The 8,291-nt window shown below is 42.4% G+C and overlaps 1 long non-coding RNA gene across 1 annotated transcript; it reads left to right on the top strand.

Annotated features, from left to right (window-relative positions):
* The first annotated feature begins 1,867 nt into the window (after nucleotides 1-1,867).
* On the top strand, nucleotides 1,868-7,620 carry LOC149917287 (uncharacterized). Its single transcript, XR_016468371.1, has 3 exons — nucleotides 1,868-4,408; nucleotides 5,757-5,940; nucleotides 6,784-7,620. It is a non-coding gene; the product is annotated as an uncharacterized LOC149917287 (long non-coding RNA).
* The last annotated feature ends 671 nt before the right edge of the window (nucleotides 7,621-8,291 follow it).

Here is an 8,291-nt window from a genome sequence, read left to right as displayed (position 1 = left end):
ACTCTTTGCTGTACACAGCCTGGGTGCTGGAGCTGGCACTCCTACAGGATTTCCCCACTCATTGCTGCTCACAGAGCTGCATGTGCCCATTTGCTCAGGAGTCCAATCTTGGTGCTTCTCACTGCAGGCCCTAAAACCAGCACTAAGTCCACTGCTACCCCAAGCTAAGTGCTATCCTCCTACACATGGGGCCTGATAGAAACTTGGGTGAGAAGTGTTAACTTCCAGAGGTACAAGATAGTTAAAAATGAAAAGAGAACTTCACAAAGGAACTGCATACAGTGCAAATACAGATGAAGTACAAAAAAAAAAAACGCTCCACACACATACACAAAATAAAACCCAGCAGATAATATGAATAACATGCATGCCAAAAACTTTTTCTTCTCTCTTCTTTCTGAGACCAATGCTTTACCCAGGGCCTGTTCTGCTCTGGCAGCAACTCTTAGATGAAGGTAACTACTGTACTCCACTTCACTGTAAGAATCCCTTAACCCCCCTCAGGCTGGTTTCTGTGAACTGATACTAAATGTCACTATTTGATAAGTTTAGCAGTGGGGTCAGTGCTCAAACCCTTTGGCAGAATCAGAAATCCCCATATCCATTACTTGTGCTTCAGTGATGAAGGTGCTGTCCTGTTTGTCTACATCTGGACTTGTCCAATTCCAAGCATGTAACCAAACCACTTCTGTCAGGACAACAGACAAGACACTTATTTTACATAACACTGTGCCAAGAGCCCAGTTCTTAACTCCCCATCTTCAGGAAACACATTGTAGGGTAAGCACGACAGCACTGGATGTAAGCACACGGTATTGGGTACTACTAGCAAAGCCCAGGACTTCTGTCTTAGGGTCTTTGCAGTTTTGTTATGATGTAAGCATAAGAAAAGGACTGAGTTTGGGAGGAAAAGCAGACCAGTAAAATGACAAAAAAATGAACAGATAAAAGTGTGAAATAGAAAGTTAGAAACAATTGTTTGTCAGCTGAGGTGTTAACAAAGGACTGGAGAGGAGTCTAGGGACTTAACAGCGCTAAGAGAACATGTTCCTGAAACAGGGAGGGGAAAGGGGGGGAATAAATGAAAGCACCTCATATTTACAAATAGATAGATTTGCAAGCAACAAACAACAGTAACAGCAATATTACTGCCAGATGCACGTTCATTCCTATGGAAGAGAAACTACAGTCCATAGCAGCAAACCTCTAGATGCAGGTAACAAGAAATTCAAAGGAAGTGAGAAAAAGGTAAAACCTTTAACAGATGTGGCAGGAAGTTCTTCAATAACTGAGCAGCACAGGCATTCCCAACCCATCTCCCAGCTGCCGGTATCCGTACCACAGAGGTATCCCTCACTGCAGTGCACAGACCTCTGCTGGAGGCGTCTCTGACACAGGAGAAGCCTTATAACCCTTACCTGGAAAGCAAACATCAATAGCCCCAAACCAATGCCATCTATACAGCTAGTGACAAAGGACAGCAAGTGTGGTGGTGGTTTGTTTTTCCTCTGATCTGTTGGAAAATTTTTCCACTGCATATCCCACACAACTGCGACTCCATGCCCTCAGCCATGGATTTGCTGTTGGACAGAATCTGAGTCCCAGGAAAGGGACAAACATAAAAACAAGATTTTTGAAGGGTGGACAACTGCATTACACATCCCACTACGAAGGATGCAGAGCATTCTTCTATCACAAGCAGATTTGTATCTCAAATGCTTAAAAACACCACATTAAAGTGTAGTAACTCTGAAGTTCGTACTACAGAACTGTCTCTAATGGCCAAAGCACAAAGTTGCCTGGAAAGAAACTGTAACTAGTACTAAGAAAAAAAAGAAGCTGCCCTCAGAAGCATATGCTTTTTTTTTTTCCTTGCCCATGGGCAATCAAAGGGGGCGTGTATAAACATTGCAAAGTCAATTTTCCAACATTCAGACAGTGCTTCAGAGAAGGATCTTTATAATAAACCATGTGATGGCTTATGCAATTACTAATTGCAGCTTCCTACAAATAGTGAGTACATTATATACATAAATGCATGTGACATTTGATAATTATACAATTTTGTTCATTAATTGTTGCAGGAAAATTCCACTAGAATTTCATGCACAGAACAACAGAGTCAGAATAGACACAGGGTGGTGACGAGTCTCAGGAAAGCATTGTGGTCACAAATATTTTTTGTTCATTAAGCTTGGTGGGCCAATACATAATATAGCATCACCAGCATCTCCAGCAGGATACCAGATTAGAGTTGAGCAGCTCAGCACAAATCAGGCTGAGTTTCTTGTATGAATCATAGTCGGTTGCTGCCCTGGGCCTACCACACATGTGCTGGAAGCAGAACATTCCCTACAACTTCCCAAAGCACAGCACGTGTGCAGACAAGGAAAACCTCTTGGAAACGCACTCCCTAATTAAGATAAACTGGGCTGTGAATGAAGTACTTACAGGAAAAAAAGCGTGCTTCGCCTTAACACCAACAAGTTCTGAACGTGCTTAACAAGGCATTAGTTTGCACAGGCAAGAAGCAGAGCAGAATAGCAAGCATCTCCAGCCTCGATATAAATTCGAAGTGGGAAGCACAGCTTCCAGGAGAAGAATACTGCAGGAGCAGCTCCCCAGCAACCACCTGCAAGTGCTTCTTGAGCCCCTGCACATGAGCTGCTGCCGCAGAACAGTGCAGTACCCCAGGGCCTGCACCACAGCCAGCTTTACACCTCGGCCTGACACACTTCTCAAGCATCACCCAGGCTAAGGGCAACAGCTACGACACAGCCTGTCCCTACAGGAGACAGCAGCTGCAGCACAGAGCTCTGTGGAGCCCTAATGGCAATTTCAACTGCTCTGCTGTGTTGGTAACAGTGACCTCACAGCTCATCACAAGCAAAATAAAACTTGTTAAACTGGGGACAAGACACTTAGCAAATCCGCCTAAGTGAAAAGAGCACCTGAAAAAAATGGTCATTGCACTCAATGATCAATTGCCATTTTATGCTACAGTTGCCTTACGCTGTTATCATGGCCATGTCTCCTGAAATAGATACAACAGTCAACAGAAAATGACAAGAATCAGTTACGTATGTCATTTTGCTTACGTATAAGCGTTCTTCTCCATGTGCTGACACAAGATTTGTGGTATATAATAAAATTATTACTACTGCAGTATTTAACAGTAATACAAATATGCAGCTAAATGCCTAATGTATACTTCAGGCAAGCCAAAAGGTTCTGTCTTTTCTCACAGGATATCACTTACCTTCCATTCTTGTCAGAATTAGCTAAGAACCCAGTGCTACAGAAATTGCTGGCTACGTTTCAACAGGGTTTAAGACATATCTGTTCATCACCACCTTTTTTGTGGAAAAACAAGATAAATATATAGAAACATCTGCAAACAAATGTGCAGAATAACTTCATGTATTTGTATATAATTAACTTCTCTTTATTGAATGAGGAAATAGCCTTTTTTGAAGGTCATTTCTTTGGTCTTAAAAAATTCAAACTCAAGCCACCTGGTTCTCATTTCCTGGCCTATTCCTGCTGCCCCAGCTGCATACCATGCTAAAAACAAAGACTCCATTCTTTAATTGTGAATATCAGGCGCCTTTATCCTTCATTTTGCTGCTAGGGCCTCGGAATGTGAAAAACCTAATATACAATATCCTCTTTTATTAGCTGAAATAATAAATGGCCAGTTCTATTCCTTTTATCAGCGGGGCTCAAGATCCACAGATCCTCAGAAACTTCGACAGAGGCAAAAAATGTCTGAATTTCAAAGCAGAATTAATGTACTTGCACACAGTTCTGGTCTACTGCTTTGGATGACAGGCACAGATTGAAGGTTGTTGTGTTTAAGATTACCTAAGAAGTGGATGGAAATAGGTCACCTCGGATCCTTGTCACCTCATGGTGGTAACAGCCATCGTATCTGGTCTCAATCAAAACCCAGTAATGAACTGCAGCCAGCCTGCTCAAAGGCCAGGACCACATACAGCTCTAACACACAGACTGGTGCAGAGCAGTAGGAGCATGAAAGATGGCATTCTTTAGTAAGAAATGCGAGTAGTCACAGGAAATGGAGGGGGAGAGGAACTTGCAGAGCTCACCGAATTGAAGCTGATCAGCCAGCTCCGTGCACAAGGCAACTGCTACTAAAGCAAAGGAACATTTATCCGTTGGTGGAAAGGAAGTGTTTAAAGGTTATGGTTTCTGAACCATCTCCTACCTGTGAAAGTAACAGTAGATTCAGAGTGGATGAACCAAGATTATGCAGCCTCCGTAAAAGAGTTAAAAAAAAAATCCCCCTATCAAGAAAGCAAGCCTTCAGAAAACTTGAAACTCTGACGATCACTATCAAGAAAAGTCACATAGCTGACCAGGGAGATCCATCAGCTTCAGCATTAGGGTAAGTAAATTCAGTGCCATTCACTTACTCTGTTATTCATAATACATTTGTTGCTGAGTTGCCCACAGATGAAACCAACTTATCCATAACTCGCAGAACACTCAGTCGGGGGCCTGAGCTAGAAGTGACTGGGTGTAACTGGGGAACAAAGAGGCACTCTCCATTCAGGGCCATGCCAGATCTCATAGCTGAGCTTCTGGGAGGTCTTAGTTCAGATCAGTTCATGCTGGTTCCTGGGGGTGCTACAGGAAGACAAGTGTGAGCAAGGCTGAGCTTAAACTCCATGGGTCAGAGGGAAAGTCAGCAGCAGAAACCTCTTTCAGCAACTCCTGGTGAGATGGCTCTCCAACACACACCATCACTGATGCACAGATTTATACTTCAGATCAAGAGACTGTGCCTCACTAACCTCTTTCCTTTTTAACCAAAAGGCAAAGCATGAGATTCTACAGTTGGTTCACAGATGCATATTAAATAGCCGGCAATCGATTCGCTCACACGTCAACACTTTCCACATTTAGTGAAGAACCTTAAACTCAAAAGCTGTTCCCCATCCCACTCCAGTCTATTAGTAGAGGGTATTCGTTACATCAGCTTCCACAGAGAGAAGATGTTTCTTGCCTTAAGAGAAATGGGTAAGAAAATAGCGTCTTGCAACATGGTCTGAAATTTGATTTCACAACAGTCATTGCACCAAGAGGTTTAAAAAAGTGGCCTGTGAGAAACAAACTTATGAGAAGTAGCCAAGGGGAAAAAAATGAGCCTTGTACTACATGGATTTAAAACTAATTAAGAGAACAGTTTGCTTTTGTTTGTCAGTAAAGCTAACAGCCCACAGTGATAAGAACACAAAAACTTTCTTCCTAGCTTTTATGAAGACAGCTCTATTTGTATGAACATATCCAGCTCCAACCTTCAACACGTAGAAGTTACTTCATAATGATCCATTCTGCAGAGAGTAGAATTGCTTTCATCGATAAGAACAAAATAGGGGAAATCTAATTCAAGATTTTCACATGTAATTTTACTTAAAAAACAAACACCAAACAACATCACATTTTGCTGATGATTTCTTTGAAATTCTGTCCAAAAAAGAAAAGAAAGCCACACCAGGCATCAAACTTCTGTGTTGTGGAAAAAACGCCTCTCCTGAAGCTACTCTCAGGACCTCCAAGAGAAAGTAACATAGTATTTATGTTTGCAACACTTGCCAGTGCATTTCATGGCTACTTGCAAACCTTTGACTACTGACCTAAAATCCTGAGCTTGGCTTCAGCAGACACCCAGGTGTGAGGGTGCACACAAAGCACCTCCAGCATTTCCGCATCCTTCTTCCTCATCTTTACAGGAACACCAGGACACCTTGCTCTACCTGGAAAAGCTAGCTCTGACTCCCACAGTGACTCAAGTGTGGGATGAAAACCTGGAACATAACAAGACATCCATCTCCACTTCGCTTGCCAGAAGACCAGTTCACGTACCTCAGACTGGGCAAGGAAATCAGCACCAACCTTGCCAGTATAGAAATACAGGTAACATTACTTTCCAGTATTTTCCAAGACAGTTTGGAGTTTGGCAGCTACACCCCCTTTGAGACTTCCCTGTACTTAGCATGCTCTGGTCTGAACACAGGAGCAAAAGGAGAATTGTCCAGCAGTGACCAATTATTCACACAGCTGGAACTGCTGCAGTTGCAAGTGCAAACAGGCCAAGAGAATCATTCCTTACTGCAGCTGCTCCCACACAAAATGCAGGGGGAAAGCAGCTCTGACAAACACCCAGGAGGAGGTGCAGGACAGGTACCATGGAAAAATGAGGTGTATGCAAACCAAGTACATGTGAATCAGAACAGTAGGTGGGGCGTGGGTGTATGTGCATGAAATTCTACCAGAACAGACAGAGGTATAGACGAGCTCTAACTGTGAGTCAACATAAAATTCAGGAAACTGTATTGTTATATTTTGCTCCGTTCAGAAAGTAGCTCAGATGAAACACAAGAAAAACTTCTCCCAGTCTTTAAGGCCACTATGCCTGAAGGATAACCACTAGCCTTGGCTGATTTTGGCCACATCAGCTCAGGCTATAACAGGATGTGTTTCAGTGCAGAACTTTAAACTCTAAAGAAACGCGGGTACATACAAGTGCTGCATCCTTTTCACATTAAGAAAGTACAAACAGTTACAACCATGTTACAATCAAGAACGGCACACAGTTGTAAAATTAATTACTCTAAGCTAGGAGGAGTCCAAGGCAGCATTGCTCATGACAGCAGAGCACACGTTCTGTTCTTTTATTTCACTCCCTTCGCAAATCTATCATTGTAATTGTACTTACAGAAGAAATAAAAAAAATTACACATCCTTTTCTTCTGACAGGTACCTCCACCCATTTAGCATGCTGGATGAACCTCATCAGGACAATCTGCTGTTACCAGTGAGGGTTTTGTCCATAGAGTTTCACTGACAAAGTTAGGAACAGAATGTAAAAGCAGAGATGTGTGTGGGGGGAGCTGGGAAGGAACACTTCGTTCCCTTCACAAAAAAATCTAAATAAGGCAGATGAGGCTCTCTGGACATCCAAGTTTCAAACTTGCCCATGTACTTAAAAGGTGTCACAGTAATTCTGCAGCAATGTAAACTTCTCAGTTGCCATGACACAGCAAGTCTCCCATTTCTCACAACAATAAGTTCATCTTTTGTTCACTTGCCTAATACATTTTTTTATATTAATTGCATAATCAATTATTCATTAATGGATTTTATATGGCAGCAACCTGATCTTTCCAATCATTTGAACACTTTGCTCATTGTTGTCCAGAATCCGCAGGATATTATCAGTCACAGCCTTGAAGTAAACCCCCTATTTGTTATTCTGGCTGATTTTCATTTGTACTGGAAAAGAAGGACCTCTGTCCCCAGATGGATGGATGGCATGTAAATACACAGAACTAGATTTAGCTAAGTCTAGCTAGAGGTATTCTAGTCTCAGTATCTTCAACTCACTGCTATACAGAAAGGCCAACAGGTCAATATCGCCATATCAGTATTGTGGTAAAAATTCCCCATTTCACCAAATACTCTTGGGCTCTCAAGACTCAGATAATTAAACTATAAAAGAAATCCACAGAAGATTTGTAAGTTTTCTCAGCACCTGAAAAAGCAGCCTCCAAAAAGAAATGCTGACATACCCTCACCAGGATGCTCCTGGTTTAACCGTGCTCATCTCAACCGCTTCACTTCTTCCAGGGTATCCAAGTTCAGATCCTAACAACCTGCGGGCCACAAATGTATTCACATCACATTTTAACAGCTTACTAGTAAGACACCATCTGCACTTGTACAGTCCTAGATATTAGATAATAGCACAGGTACAAATGGAAGTCTATGAGGGCTGCTCCAAAAGTAACACCTCCCATTTTATTACATAGGCTCTCATCAGTGGCAGATGTTGGTGGTATGACAGAAGGAGTTGAGCCTTCCCACCAACATCCCATTGCATTTTGTTGCTACGTGACAGATGGCAGCAGAGGGGCAGTCTGACAAAATGGTGTCTGAAGCAAAAGTGTGTCACAGGATTCCTCCCTGTGACACAAACAGCACCCACCGACATTCATCAATACTTGCTGAACATCCACGGAGACCAAACAGTGGATGTAAGCACAGTGAGGCAGTAGGCAATTCATTTCAGCAGCAGTGACAGTGGTCATCTCCATCAATGCAGATTTTACAAGCACAATGTGCAAGCTCTTGTTCACTGCTGGTGAAAACACAAAGCTAATGGTGGTGACTATGTTCAAAAACAGTTTTGCAGCTGAGAATGTACTCTTATCAAACAGAATTATTGTGCTCATTGTATCTCTTGTAGTTTCCATGGAAATAAATAG

The sequence above is a fragment of the Phasianus colchicus genome, chromosome 7 (genome assembly GCF_987193195.1).
Source record: "Phasianus colchicus chromosome 7, bPhaCol1.hap1.1, whole genome shotgun sequence".
Taxonomy (NCBI): domain Eukaryota; kingdom Metazoa; phylum Chordata; class Aves; order Galliformes; family Phasianidae; genus Phasianus; species Phasianus colchicus.
The sequence above is the reverse complement of the archived record's forward strand: the minus strand, read 5'-3'. Positions and strand labels throughout refer to the sequence as shown.